The following is a 15,532-nucleotide window of genomic DNA, read 5'->3' on the forward strand; positions in this document are numbered from 1 at the left end:
TACCCCAATCTTTTAGAGCTTCTACTTTATTCCTTTCCTATGAGCACTAGAGAAGTAGTCTCAAATTTAGATCTCAGAAGCCTTAGAGACTCAGTGGATGCTTCTTTAGTCTTTATACTTTCTCATCAAGCCTATTTTTAGCAAAATGAAAAAAACTAAACATAGAAGTCACATGTTTTGAAGGACAGTTTTCTATGGTTGCAGGCCTGAGCATTATGAAGAACCTTTTTCTTTTGCTTAGGAATGTGACTCTAGGGACCACCATTAGCTTTGAGTATTTCCAGGAACACATATCTGCTGGACCCATGCACATCCTCTTGCTTGGTCTCTTTGATTAGAAACACTTCAAAATTTTTCATGGTATGCTGAGCTTTAAGTGTTAATTTTATGCTGTATTTATAAAATTTTTCTCTTTAGTTTTTCAAATTAATATTTTTCCAAGTTAGTCCTGTATATAATCACCTGCGTTCTTCTGTATCCTTTTCTGTTCATTTATATCTTCATTGTTTCTTTTTCAATATCTCCCTTTTTGTCTACATTTTCAGAACACTGCTTTTCACTGTTTAATCATCTGCTTTATGTCCTTTGACTCCTTTTCAAATAAAGATATTTTAACTTTAATAAAGATAGTATCCTTCCCAGTTTTCCAAATCTCTGTTAATTTTCTGAACTGTGCTTCCAAGAAACTTTTAAAAATACATATTCCAGGGGCACCTGGATGCCTCAGTCTATTAAGTGTCCGACTTTGGCCCAGGTCATGATCTCACGGTTTGTGAGTTCGAGCCCCACATTGGGCTCTCTGCTGTCACCACAGCCTGCTTCGGATCCTCTATCCCTGCCCCCCGCCTCTCTCTCTACCCCTTCCCCACTCATGTGTGCATTCTCTCTCTCTCTCTCTCTCTCTCTCTCTCTCAAAAATAATAAATTTAGGGGCGCCTGGGTGGCTTGATAGGTTAAGCATCCAACTTCAGCTCAGGTCATGATCTCATGGTTTGTGAGTTTGAGCCCCACATCGGGCTCTGTGCTGGCAGCTCAGAGCCTGGAGCCTACTTCAGATTCTGTGTCTCCCTCTCTCTCTGCCCCACTGCTGCTCACACTCTGTCTCTGTCTCTCTAAAAAATAAACATTAAAAAAAATTTTTTTTAATAATAAATTTAAAAATTAAAAAAAAATTTTTTTTTCAACGTTTATTTATTTTTGGGACAGAGAGAGACAGAGCATGAACGGGGGAGGGGCAGAGAGAGAGGGAGACACAGAATCGGAAACAGGCTCCAGGCTCTGAGCCATCAGCCCAGAGCCTGACGCGGGGCTCGAACTCACGGACCGCGAGATTGTGACCTGGCTGAAGTCGGACGCTTAACCGACTGCGCCACCCAGGCGCCCCTAAAAAAAAATTTTAAATACATATTCCATAGCTGTCCTGTTATTATTCATTATGAAAGCTTATTAGCATAGGCTTGTGTTAATAACATTTATTGAGCACCTACTATATATAGATCACTTTTTCTGCACAGATGGAAAAATTATCCTTCCTACATTTAAAAAATGTTTAATTGAATGTCATTTCAGTATGACTCTTTAGTCCTGATTTTCATGAATACCCTCTAAATTCTTTACCTCTTATAATAATTGGGGTGGTGGACATCATCTTGCTCTGTTACCTCTTTCAGTTCTATATCTTGTCTTTAGATACTAACTTTATGGGCACCTGGGTGGCTCAGTTGGGTAAGCATCTGACTCTTGAACTCAGCTCAGGTCTTAATGTACAGTTTGTGAGTTGAAGTCCTGTGTTGGGCTCTGTGCTGGGCATGAAGCCTACTTAAAAAAAAAAAAAAAAAAAAGGCTAGCTTTATATAAAGGAAAGAGTCTTCCTTTATAATTACTTTTTACATTCCTTCTGTTTTTAATACTTATAGCCTATATTTTTAGAGCAGTATTTATTTATTGTTTGCATAGGTTTGCAAGTTGGGAGTAGGGGATTGGGGGTGGGAAAGAATAATTGTTTATCTGTGATTGCCTTAATGTAGAATAAGCCTGAGACCCAGAACCTTAGAACTTTGACTTCCCTTACTTTGTACTTATCATAGTTATCTATAGGAATATCTGATTGTGTTCTATAAATTATGGCCTGTTTACAGGTTCATGGAGACAAAGTAGCTCTGTTTTATGTAAGGCAAGGGCCTATGCATTATTTTATTGGATATGGGCTCAGATCTCTTTGCTTATTCTCTGCTTTAGTGTGAAGGAATCAAACTGATGTTTGATCTTTCCTTGTTCAAATGTCTAAAATAACTTTCTGGGTATTACTGTCATTGGTACCCTTGACTGAATTTCCTTGTTCATATCTGAAACTTAACAGTGTTTCTTGGGTGGACTTTTGAATTGTGTTCTGTCGTGTGCTCTAACTCACCATTAGTTTATAACTTAGCTATTTAGCTACATGATTTTACCTAGAAGTACTCAGTGGTGTTGCTAAAATTTAAGTTTAAGTGTTCTCATTTGTAAAATATGGATTATAACTACCTACCTCATAGGGTGGTTGTGTTGATTAAATGTGATAATAACACATATAAATTACTTACCATAGTCCAGAAAACATTTGATAAATAGTAGTGCTAATGGTTGTACCTCTTTTTTTTTTTAATTTTTTAAATTAATTTATTTTTTATAATTTATAACCAAGTTAGTTAGCACATGGTGCAACAATGATTTCAGGAGTAGATTCATTCGTTAAGCCCCTTACCCATTTAGCCCATTCTCCCTCCAACAATCCCTCCAGCAACTCTCTATTCTCTATATTTAAGAGTTTCTTATGTTTTGTCCCCCTCCCCGTTTTTATATTACATTTGCTTCCCTTCCCTTAAGTTCATCTGTTTTGTATCGTAAAGTCCTCATATGAGTGAAGTCAGATATTTGTCTTTCTCTGACTAATCTCGCTTAGCATAATACCCTCTAGTTCTATCCACATAGTTGCAAATGGCAAGATTTCATTATGATTCCTGAGTAATACTCCATTGTATGTATATACCACATCTTTATCCATTCATCCATCAATGGATATTTGGGATCTTTCCATACTTTGGCTATTGTTGATAGTGCTGCTATAAACATTGGGGTGCATGTGTCCCTTCAAAATGGCATACCTGTATCCCTTGGATAAATATTTCATAGTGCAATTGCTGGGTCATAGGGTAGTTCTACGTTTTAATTTTTTGAGGAACCTCCATACTGTTTTTCAGAGTGGCTGCACCAGTTTGCATTCCTACCAGCAGTGCAAAAGAGATCCTCTTTCTCCGCATCCTAAAATCATCTATTGTTGACTGAGTTGTTAATGTTAGCCATTCTGACAGGTATGAGGTGGTATCTCAGTGTGGTTTTAATTTGTATTTCCCGGATGATGAGTGATATTGAGCATTTTTTCATGTGCCAGTTGACCATCTGGATGTCTTCTTTGGAGAAGTGTCTATTCATGTGTTTTGCCCATTTCTTCACTGGGTTATTTATTTTTGAATGTTGAGTTTGGTAAGTTCTCTAGAGATTTTGGATACTAACCCTTTATCTGATATGTCGTTTGCAAATATCTTGTCCCATTCCGTCGGTTGCCTTTTAGCTTTGCTGATTGTTTCCTTTGCTTTTTATTTTGATGAGGTCCCAGTAGTTCATTTTTGCTTTGGTTTCTCTTGCCTCTGGAGATGTGTTGAGTAAGAAGTTACTGCAGCCAAGATAAAGAGGTTTTGCCTGCTTTCTCCTCTAGGCTTTTGATGACTTCCTGTCTTAAGTTTAGGTCTTTCATCCATTTGAGTTTATTTTTGTGTATGGTGTCATAAAGTGGTCTAGGTTCATTCGTCTGCATGTTGCTGTCCAGTTTTCCCAGCACCATTTGCTGAAGAGATTGTCTTTATTTCATTGGATATTCTTTCCTGCTTTATCAAAGATAAGTTGGCCATACGTTTGTGGGTTTCTGGGTTCTCTATTCTGTTCCATTGATGTGAGTGTCTGTTTTTGTACCAGTACCATACTGTCTTGATGATTACAGCTTTGTAATACAGCTTGAAGTCCAGGATCGTGGTGCCTCCTGCTTTGGTTTTCTTTTTCAAGATTGCTTTGGCTATTCAGGGTCGTTTCAGGTTCCATACAAATTTTAGGATTGTTTGTTCTAGCTCTGTGAAGAATGCTGGTGTTATTTTGATATAGGTATTGCATTGAATATGTAGATTGCTTTGGGTAGTATTGACATTTTAACAACATTTGTTCTTCCTATCCAGGAGCATGAAATAATACTTTTCCATTTTTTTGTGTCTTCTTCAATTTCTTTCATAAGCTTTCTATAGTTTTCAGTGTATAGATTTTTTACCTCTTTGGTTAGATTTATTCCTAGGTATTTTATGGTTTTGGTGCAATTGTAAATGGGATCAATTCCTTGGTTTCTCTTTCTATTGCTTCATTATTGGTGTATAGGAATGCAACTGGTTTCTGTGCATTGATTTTATATCCTGCAACTTGGCTGAATTCATGGATCAGTTCTAGCAATTTTTTGGTAGAACCTTTTGGGTTTTCATATAGAGTATCATGTCATCTGCGAAGAGTGAAAGACCTCCTCCTGGTCGATTTGGATGTCTTTTATTTCTTTGTGTTGTCTGATTGCTGAGGCTAAGACTTCCAATACTGTGTTAAATAACAGTGGTGAGAGTGGGCATCCCTGTCTTATTCCTGACCTTAGGGGGGAAGCTCTCAGTTTTTCCCCACTGAGAATGATAGTAGTGGTGGGTCTTTCATATATGGTCTTTATGATCTTGAGGTATGATCCTACTGTCCCTACTTTCTTGAGGGTTTTTATTAAGAAAGGATGCTATATTTTGTCAAATGCTTTCTCTGCATCTATTGAGAGGATCATGTGGTTCTTGTCCTTTCTTTTATTGATGTTATGAATCACACTGGTTGTTTTCCAGATATTGAACCAGCCCTGCATCCCACATATAAATCCCATTTGGTAGTGGTAAATAATTTTTTTAATGTATTTTTGGATCCGATTGGCCAGTATCTTGTTGAGGACTTTTGCGCCCGTGTTCATCAGGGAAATTGTTCTATAGTTCTCCTTTTTAGTGGGGTCTTTGTCTGGTTTTGGAATCAAGGTAATGCTGGCTTCATAGAAAGAGTTTGGAAGTCTTCCTTCCATTTCTATTTCTTGGAACAGCTTCAAGAGATTAGGTGTTAACTCTTCCTTAAATGTTTGGTAGAATTCCCCTGGAAAGCCATCTGGCCCTGAACTCTTGTTTTTTGGGAGATTTTTGATTACTAATTCGATTTCTTTACCAGTTATGGGTCTGTTCAAATGTTCTATTTCTTCCTGTTTCAGTTTTGGTGGTTTATATGTTACTAGGAATTTGTCCATTTCTTCCAGATTGCCCATTTTATTGGCATATAATTGCTCATAATATTCTCTTATTATTGTTTGTATTTCTGTTGTGTTGGTTGTGATCTGTCCTCTTTCATTCTTGATTTTATTTATTTGGGTCCTTTCCTTTTTCTTTTTGATCAAACTGGCTAGGGTTTATCAATTTTGTTAATTCTTTCAAAGAACCAGCTTCTGGTTTCGTTGATCTGTTCTACTGTTTTGGGTCCTTTTTCTTTTTGATCAAACTGGCTAGGGGGTTTATCAATTTTGTTAATTCTTTCAAAGAACCAGCTTCTGGTTTCGTTGATCTGTTGTTTTTTTGGTTTCAATGGCATTGATTTCTGCTCTAATCTTTATTGCTTCCTGTGTTCTGTTGGTTTGGGGTTTTATTTGCTGTTCTTTTTTCAGCCCTTAAGGTGTAAGGTTAGGTTGTGTATCTGTGACCACCTTTCTTCCTTCTTTAGGAAGGTAACAGTTGTATTTCTTGAACTCTGACATTAACAAGTAAATTTGTTGTACCAAATCTTTAATTATAGAGTTTGTTCATTTTTCTGGATATATTATCTACTGATAACATCTTTTTCTGGCTTTTAAGAGGTTGCCCATGGGCATATGCCTAATCGAATTTGGAGGTTGTGTTAACTCAATAGCTACAGGTTTATTAGACACCTAAACATTGAGGACATAGTTTAGTTTCATCCCATATCTGGGCCATCCCTATCCCTTTCATCTACATCTGTTAGTATTACCATAAGAGTATTGAACAATATTTAGATATTAGATTGACAATCTGAAGAGATCTTAGGCCATATACTCCTTTCTAAGATTCTTTCAGTCAAATCTCTCTCCTATCTTGTTTTCATCTCATCCTCTCTGTCTTCTCTTTCCATAATCTTATTATCTCAACCTATTCATATTATCTTCCCAATATAAATATTATAAAAAATTCTTCAACGTTTGAAAACTATATGGAAATGTCTTTGTAAATGTTATTTGTATAGGTCTTGCTATCTTGTCTGTTATTTTAGATTTTGTGTGTACAAAATAAGCAAGGATTGTACACTTTTTGGTTTAAATTGTATTTAATATCAGTGTTATGTGCACAAAAATTATGTATTTCTCAATGGCTTTTGTTCCTATAAAATAACTATCTTTTTTCCTGAGTTGTTTTTGAAAGAAACAACCAAAACACATCCCACCACCCATTGCCTCTACCCCATGTTTCCTCCCTTATTTTCTTATAGTGGTTCCTTGAATGATTCTGTCCTTGTCTCAGTTCCAGTCTGCAGGTCATATTCATTATATTTTTGCCTTGTCCAAGTGCAAAATAATTCCGTGCTTCCTAATGATCTCCCTTTATTAATATCAGTGGTGTCTTTAGTTCATTACTCTCAAATGGCAGTAGGGAGAGTTAAGAGGGCGGCTGATGTCATAACTACCTGGGAATATTATATGTATGCATATATTTTCACTCTGTAAATTGTGACTCAGATTGAGGATGATATGGACATGTATATTGTGGAAAAATCTTCCTAGTGATTCTCGTATCTGGCATCTCTTTTCTGTAGCCTTCTATCCTTTAAGAGCTTTATTTATTTATTTTTAATTTTTTTTTTTAATGTGTATTTATTCTTGAGAGAGGGACGGAGCACGAGTGAGGAGGAGACCTAGAATCCCAAGCAGGCTCCAGGCTCTGAGCTGTCAACACAGAACCTAACCTGGGGCTCAAACCCACGAGCCACGAAATCATTACCTGAGCTGAAGTTGGATGCTGAACTGACTGAGCCACCCAGGCACCCCAGAGCTTTATTTTTCATGATTTACACAACATTTTTTACTTATGGTCCTAAATTTCTTAAAGAATATCTCCTTTTTCGGGGCGCCTGGGTGGCGCAGCCGGTTAAGTGTCCGACTTCAGCCAGGTCACGATCTCGCGGTCCGTGAGTTCGAGCCCCGCGTCAGGCTCTGGGCTGATGGCTCAGAGCCTGGAGCCTGTTTCCGATTCTGTGTCTCCCTCTCTCTCTGCCCCCTCCCCCATTCATGCTCTGTCTCTCTCTGTCCCAAAAATAAATAAACGTTGAAAAAAAAAAATTAAAAAAAAAAAAAAAGAATATCTCCTTTTTCTAACTGATTGCTATTTTGGCATTACCTAAAAATCATAAAAACATTCCTAACACAGTATTTTGCCACTAAAACTAGGTTACAGATTAAATGGCTTACCCAAATTAGCATAAACAGGTTTTTCCTTTTGTTTTTGTTTTTCTAAGGTGTGAGATGCCTGCCGGGCTCAGTTGGTAGAATGTGTGACTCTTGATCTTGGGGTTGTGAGTTGAGCCCCACATTGGGTGTAGAGATTAATTAAAAATAAAATTATTTATTATTATTATGTTTATTTATTTATTTTTGAGAGAGAGAGCACAAGCTGGGGAGGGGCAGAGAGAGAGGGAGTCAGCAAATCTGAATAAAGCAGGCTCCAGGCTCCAACCTGTCCGTGCAGAGTCCGACATGGGGCTTGAACTCAACGAGCTGTGAGATCATGACCTGAGTCAAAGTCGGACACTTAACCAACTGAGCCACTCAGGCTCCCTTTATTTTATTATTTTTTAAAGTTTATCTATTTAGAGAGAAAGAGAGCAGGGCGCAAGCAGGGGAGAGAGAGAGAGAGAAAGAGAGGGAGGGAGGGAGGGAGGAGGAGGAGGAGGAGGAGAGAGAGAGAGAGAGAGAGAGAGAGAATAAATGAATCCTAAGCAGGCTTGTGCTGTCAGCACAGAGACCAAAGTGGGGCTTGAACCCATGAACCATGAGATCATCACCTGAGCTGAAATCAGGAGTCACTTGCTTAACTGAGCCACCCAGGCACCCAAAAAATAATATATTTTTTAAAAGGTGGTTTTTACTTCTTATTTTTCACAGAATCTGGCTCATAGTTTGTTTCAGAAACAGTATCTGTTTTATAAAGATGAGCATTTAATGCTTTTTAGAATTATTATATAGAAGATTAAAACAATTTTTAAAATTGGCTACTCCCTCTTCCTACCTTCTAATTTTTTAGAAAGGGTTATTTCTTTAGCATCTACAGTTAGTATGATTTCCATCTTCCTTCCAATTCAAATGTAAAAGCTCCCCTCTTAACCTTTCTTGTATAAAAGGAGTAGCTGCTCACTGTTATTCAAACATGCACTTTTCTCTTACTTATAGACTTAACTCCAACTTTATTATTCTTGTGACTAAACATTGGCAGGTGTTCAGTTATGCTTTTCAAGGTCCATTTCTTTTGTCCTTTTTCATGCTTAGGGATATGGGAGGTATAAAAGGGTAATTCTTTGAAAACTTTTTAAAATCACCTTCAAAATACAGGTTGCCCAGAAATTTTTTTTTCCTTTTTCCTGGTCTTATCTCAAAATATATCAAATGTGAATAGATCAAACTATGTATAATGCAATGTAAGTTTTTAAACGTCAAGGCACTTATAAGTAGCTTAAATAGAGCATTTCTATGTAGAGGTAGCCCACATGATGAAAAGAACACCTGGACTGAGAATCAAGAGTAATAAAATACTAATAACTCGTGATGGTTTGAACTGATGTTATATAATCCTCATGCCTATAATAATCACCTACAACAACCCCCGTTTTAAAAGATGAGGAAAATGAAACACAGAGAGGTTGTGTCCTTTTTCCAAGTTAGAAGTCATGGAATTGAAATTGGGATTTGAACTCAAGTCCTGGATTTAACAGTAACAAAGCAATTGAATAACACCATCAAGTCATTTCATCTCTGTTTTTTGTTGAGTGACCACACAAGTAATCTTCAGTGTTAATTCCATTTTTAATCTCTCCCACACTAGATAGAATACTTTGAAACCAGGGCACCTGACTGACTCAGTCAGTGGAGCCTGTGACTCTTGATCTTGGGATTGTGGATTCAAGCCCCATGTTGGGTGTAGAGATCACTTAAAATCTTTAGAAAAAAACAAAAACAACCCCCCCCCCCCGCCCCAAACGGTATACACTAAAGAGAAACAAGTGGATTCTCAAGACATGGGTAGGCAGGATGCATATGTGTAGGCCTTGTTTCTGTTTCCCTTAAGTGAGAGTCCCGTTAAGAAGCAGATCATGGGGTGTTGTTTGCATGAGAGCTTGACATTAGTTAGTCCTAAAAGACCACTCATATTTGAATGAAGGGTAATTTTGATGGTCCTTTTGACATTGCGATTCAGGTTTGTAGAGGACCCCATGAGGCATAACGCATTGGACTCGAACTCTGTGAAAGTTTGATGCTTTGTGATGCTGCTGTGAGTGAGCTCTCCCCTGTAAATCTGGTTCTGAGATTTAAAACTTGTGTGAGAAGGGAACCAACATTATTGTTTTCAATGGGTTTATTATATGTATTAGGCAATTTTGCATGAGTTTTATTATTTAATCCTTACGACAGTTCTGAGATAGATACTATAGTCCTTGGGGAAACAGATTGAATATATCCAAAATTAGTGGTCTAAATTAAAATTTGAGTATGATCAACTCCAAAGCTGCTACTCCTTGCATCAGATTCACTACTTCTCCTCCAGTCTTCTGGTCCTCCATTAGACTTGACAGTAGGCTTCCCAAATCATAGGATGAACCTACTGTTTTGTTCCTGTACAGTCTTTGTTATTTCCGTGCTTCTATCCAACTTCATTAGGCCTTCCTTTGCCATAAGAAGTCACATTTGTTGAAAAAGAGTTCGTGCCTTTTGGGTCAGTTAGAAAAGAGAAATCGGGAAAAAAAGGAAGGGAAGGGGAGGGGAGGGGAGGGGAGAATAAAGACAGTATTTCTACGAGCTTTGGAAGAGACCCCCAATGTGACAAAAGCCTTGTAGTTCCAGGACATTGCCCACTTAGTTAATTTTGGGAGGACAGTTTTCTATATCAGATTGTCAGTGTATTTTGAATATTAAAATTTCAACTGTATTGAGGTATATTGAAGTATACTAACAGCACATATTTTTAAATTTTTTTTAATGTTTATTTTTGAGAGACAGAGCATGAGCGGGGGAGGGACAGAGAGAGAGGGAGACACAGAATCCGAAGCAGACTCCAGGCTCTGAACTGTCAGCACAGAGCCCGATGCAGAGCTCGAACTCACAGACTGTTAAGATCGTGACCTGAGCCGAAGTCGGATGCTTAACCAACCAAGCCACCCAGGCGCCCCAAGCGTACAACTTGATCAGCTTTGGCATGTATACACCATGAAACCATCATCACAAGATAACCTTTCGTATCTCCAGAAGTTGCCTAATGTAAAAATTTATTTTTAACTTTTACAAATTTGTTCGTGTAGGGGCACCTGGGTGGCTCAGTCAGTTAAGTGTGTCTGACTTCAGCTTAGGTCATGATCTCACAGTTCGTAAGTTCAAGCCCTGCATCGGGCTCTATGGTGACAGCTCAGAGCCTGCTTTGGATCCTCCATCCCCCTCTCTGTCTGCCTCTTCCCTGCACGCACGCTCTCTCTTTCACTCTCTCTGTCTCTCAAACATTAAAAAAATCAAAAAAACAAAAATTTGTTCATGTTGCTATGTGGGTCTCAGGTAGTAAAAACATTAAGACTGACTGCATGCCGTCTTATAGGAGTGAGCATAGAGGGATAAGCAGTGAGGCCTTTGAATGAAAGGCTGAAAAAGGCCTCTTTTTTTTAACCTGAAACATTGCTTGGGAAAGAGTTCTGGCATTTAGTAAAGCTATTCTTATTATTTGTCATATAATTTAGTTTTATCTTTTTAATTTTCTTGTGAAGTATTTTAAAATACTTCATAAAATAACCATAGAAAACAGTTGACCGAGGAAAAGAGAATATCTGCACAAGTCATCTAGACAGAAGGTAAATAAAAACTTGAGAAAATATGTATGAAATTAGGACACAAGGTGGAGCCTTGGCAGCTTTCTTTCTATCATGGGGAGATTTCAGGGCTTCCTGACCTGGGGAGGTGATACCCTGGCAGTTGTCTATCCTGGTGGCCATCTGTCCCTCCTAGGACTTGAAGCCTGTGATAGGTTTGTGAGGAGAAGGGAAAAAAGACAGGAGCATCCTTGCACTGAGACTGCTTGGTGAGCAGTGTAAGCAAGCCTGACCAGAACTTCTTTAGAACTAGTGAATTTGCTAAATGAACCATACCCTCAGGGTCCAGTGGCAGTGAGTAAAAACCTAGAAATTGCAAATGCAAACATAGCTAAAAGTGATTTTAGAAAGGTAGAAAAATGCCTACATTATTGACATTCAAAGTGGTTATTTCCTTCTTGTGTTTAAACGTACAGGCTTTCTTTAAGGAAAACTCTCCATCTTACAACTTTGCCCTGTTGTTCATACATTCCTCACATATGGTAGGTGAGACAGTGACAGTAATAGGTCCATTTTGTCACTACATTTGGTGGCCTCACAGCACTGAAATTTAGTCACCGTTTTCTTTTGCCTCATCTTCCAGTTCCTTCTTGGATCTTATATTGTTCATATCATTGGCAGTTGTGTTGGTGGGCTGCATTTGGACTGTTGGCTTCTTGCTCCTTGTGATTCATGTTTGACTTTTCATCCCTCTAAAAGTTTCCTCTTCATGGGGCACCTGAGTGGCTCAGTCGGTTGAGCGTTTGACTTCAACTCAGGTCATGATCTCGCGGTCCATGAGTTCGAGCCCTGTGTTCGGACTCTGTGCTAACAGCTCAGAGCCTGGAGCCTACTTCGAATTTTGTGTCTCCTTCTCTTTCTGCCCCTCTCCTATTCACACTCTGTCTCCCTCTCTCACTCTCTCTCAAAAATAAACATTAAAAAAAAATTTTAATTTTCCTCTGCCTTCCCTCCCCCCCCCCCATGTCCATTCTTTCTTTCCATTAGCCATATCCTTGGGAACCCAGCCCTGTAGTTTTAAACCCCTATGTTACACATTTACTTCAGGAATCAGATTATTTCAGTCTATCACTTATTGTGTCTGACCCTGGACAAGTTCTTTCTCTCTGCTTCAATTTTCTCATTTGTAGAATGAGTGGAATAGACTGGCCATAGAGGGCTATTGTGAGGATTAAATGTTAATGTGTGAGAAGTGCTTAGAGCTAGAGCGAATGTCTGCTTTTATGTTCAAACCTGTACATCTGAGATTATTACTCTACAAGCTGCTCTTAACCCTTTTCCCAGTATGCCTTTTCAGTTACCTGCACATAATTCAGTTGAAGTATCTCGCTGAACCTGAAGCAGTTAAGAAACTAAGCAAAAAATCTTGTAACCCTAAATTCTCTGTCACTCTCATTTCCTATTTAGGTGATTCTTTCCTTTTTCTTTTCCATCATCCATAACCACTCGATAGGTCTGGCCAGTGACCATATTCTCTCAGATCCAATTCTTTCCATTGCTGTAGTCAGGCAGTCATTTCAGCAGGTCCCCTTGATACCAGGCATTGTCTCTTTATACAAATGATAAAATAGCCTTCATCCTTTTTGTTGTTCACTAGCCTAACCCTAGCACCTGGAACATTGCTTGGCATATAACAGCCACTCAGTATCTGCTGGATGAATAACTCATGTACTGTATCAGCCACCTCCGGTTACTTCCTACATTACGAAGTCTAAAGTCCCAAATCTTTCTATCAGGTTGCCACTGTTTCTGTCTATCTAGTCATTTCACATCATCGATTCTCTGTTCTACCTTAGCAAAATCACTTGCTATTTCCTGCTTACCTTGTACTAATTCTTGTTTTCTTATCGTTCCTATTTCTTGAGATGCCCTTTCCGTGTCCTGCCCAGAACACACTCTTTCTTCAGAATTTCTCCTCCTTTGCTCTGTTAACTTTTGTCACTCTTCTGTTGTGTGATGTCTCAGCTTTTGTTTGATTTTCAATGTGTCAGTTTATACTTAAAATCTCTGGTGGGTTTGCTGTATCTGCTTACCTCAATTAGAAGTTTCTGGGGATCTAGGATAATGTTGGCTCTCTTGTAACCTTTTCTCCCTAGGGTCTTACACTCTTCCACGTGTTTAGTAAATGTACCTGCAACAACTCTGTGGACTGTGAAGATTCTTTTCTAGTAGTCCTTGTGAAGTCCTACAAAGGTGTGTTAGAGATCACTATTAGAGCATTGTGTCTTTAGTGTAGAGATTTAGGGCTAATAAACAATGGAGGATTGGGAGTGTATTGTTCAAAACTCTGGGCCTACAGAGAAGGCATTCTGCTCTGAGCAGGTAATTCTGGGGTAATATTCAGCTGTGGGCTATATATATTGTCAGCAATGATTGTTTTTTTTTTTTTTTTAATTTTTTTTTTCAACGTTTATTTATTTTTGGGACAGAGAGACAGAGCATGAACGGGGGAGGGGCAGAGAGAGAAGGAGACACAGAATCGGAAACAGGCTCCAGGCTCTGAGCCATCAGCCCAGAGCCTGACGCGGGGCTCGAACTCACAGACCGCGAGATCGTGACCTGGCTGAAGTTGGACGCTTAACCGACTGCGCCACCCAGGCGCCCCAGCAATGATTGTTTTTAATGATAACTTATGATCCCAGATATTTGGGGAGAAAATAACCAATAAAACTATAGCTTAAAGTGTAACAAAATCATATCTGACTTCCCCTATTTAGTTATTTAGAGCATGTTTGTAACTCAGATTATAATTTGACAAAAGTGAGGAAAAGAGTAAATCAGAAAACTTCATGTTAACGAAATGCAAGTTACCTTTCCCAAAATATTAAAATATGGAAGCTAAGCAATACGAAGTCTGGATAGCTTATTTCCAGCATCATAGACATGAGTGCTGTCTGAGCTAGAATAAGAAGATATGCCATCTACTGGCATCACTTCCATGGAATTTTTATTCTCACCGATTTAAGTCTGAAAACTGAATTTCTGACTTGTTGGGCTGAAGGGCAGAAGGGAAGACTGCATTCCAGGGGCACCTGGCTGGCTCAGTCAATAAAGCATGCAACTCTTGATCTTCGGACTGTGAATCTGAGCCCCACATTGGGGATAGAGTGTACTTTAAAAATAAATAAATAAATAAAATCTCTTCCTTTATGATATTATCTTAAAAAGGTGGGGGAGGGAGAGAAATGAGTGAATGAATTGGCAGAAGATGCCTGAAATTAGCATTTTGGTTTTTTAATTTTGTTTTTTTAAGTTTATTTATTTACTTTGACCAAACTGACACAAGCAGAAAAGGGGCAGAGAGAAGGAGAGACAGAATCCCAAGCCGGCTCCATGCCATCAGTGCAGAGCCCAATTTGGGACTTGAACCCACAAACCATGAGATCACGACCTGAGCTGAGACCAAGAGTCGGATGCTCAACTGACTGTGCCACCCAAGTGCCCCTGAAATTAGTTTTAAGAAAAAGAGAGAAGGGGCGCCTTGGTGGCCCAGTTGGTTGAGCATCCGACTTCGGCTCAGGTCATGATCTCGCTGTCCGTGAGTGAGTTCAAGCCCCACATCGGACTCTGTACTGACAGCTCGGAGCCTGGAACCTGCTTCGGATTCTGTGTCTCCCTCTCTCTCTGCCCCTCCCCCACTCATGCTCGCGCTCTCTCTCTCTCTCTCTCTCTCTCTCTCTCTCTATCAAAAATAAATAAACGTTTAAAAAAAGAAAGAGAGAAGCCTGCTATCTATGGCATAGGGGCATTCAGATGTAAAAAGAGCCAAAGTACCTATTTGATTGTATGTTTGTTTTGAGATTGGCATGCACTCCTGTTGTAGCAATGTACAAAAGCTGCTATGACATCTCTAGTCCTTTTCTAAAGAGCTGTCTTTCAGTCTGGACATGGTTCTGCTTGCCATTTGACTGCTTTTGTTTGCAGACCTGCTATTTTATATCTGTCATGGCACTGACGACAAAGCAGCACATGCAAACCTGGAAACCACTTTAGAGATTTTCTCCTGCCTCATTTTGCTGAGTGAGAAGCGTATTTCAGGTTAAAGAATATTGCTTAAGGTTGCACAGCTAGTTAATAGCAAGGCTGGGAGTTTCATCTTGGTCTCTAGATTTCGAAGGTAATGATTTGGAATGGTGCTTCTCTAAAAGAATGTTTTTCTAGCAGAACAATTATGTAGATATGCTCTGGTACTTAGGCTGACCATACTGACCCCCCCCCCCAGCAATATCAGTGGGATATATATCTGAGGTGTTTCCTTAATAGA

The 15,532-nt window shown here is 39.0% G+C and overlaps 1 protein-coding gene across 1 annotated transcript in view; it reads left to right on the forward strand.

Annotated features, from left to right (window-relative positions):
- The window catches only part of UBTD2 (ubiquitin domain containing 2), a 61,557-nt gene that overhangs the window by 41,626 nt on the left and 4,399 nt on the right, over window positions 1-15,532 (forward strand). The gene's annotated exons all lie outside the window — the stretch shown is intronic.

Source organism: Lynx canadensis, chromosome A1 (assembly GCF_007474595.2).
Source record: "Lynx canadensis isolate LIC74 chromosome A1, mLynCan4.pri.v2, whole genome shotgun sequence".
NCBI classification, from domain to species: Eukaryota; Metazoa; Chordata; class Mammalia; order Carnivora; family Felidae; genus Lynx; species Lynx canadensis.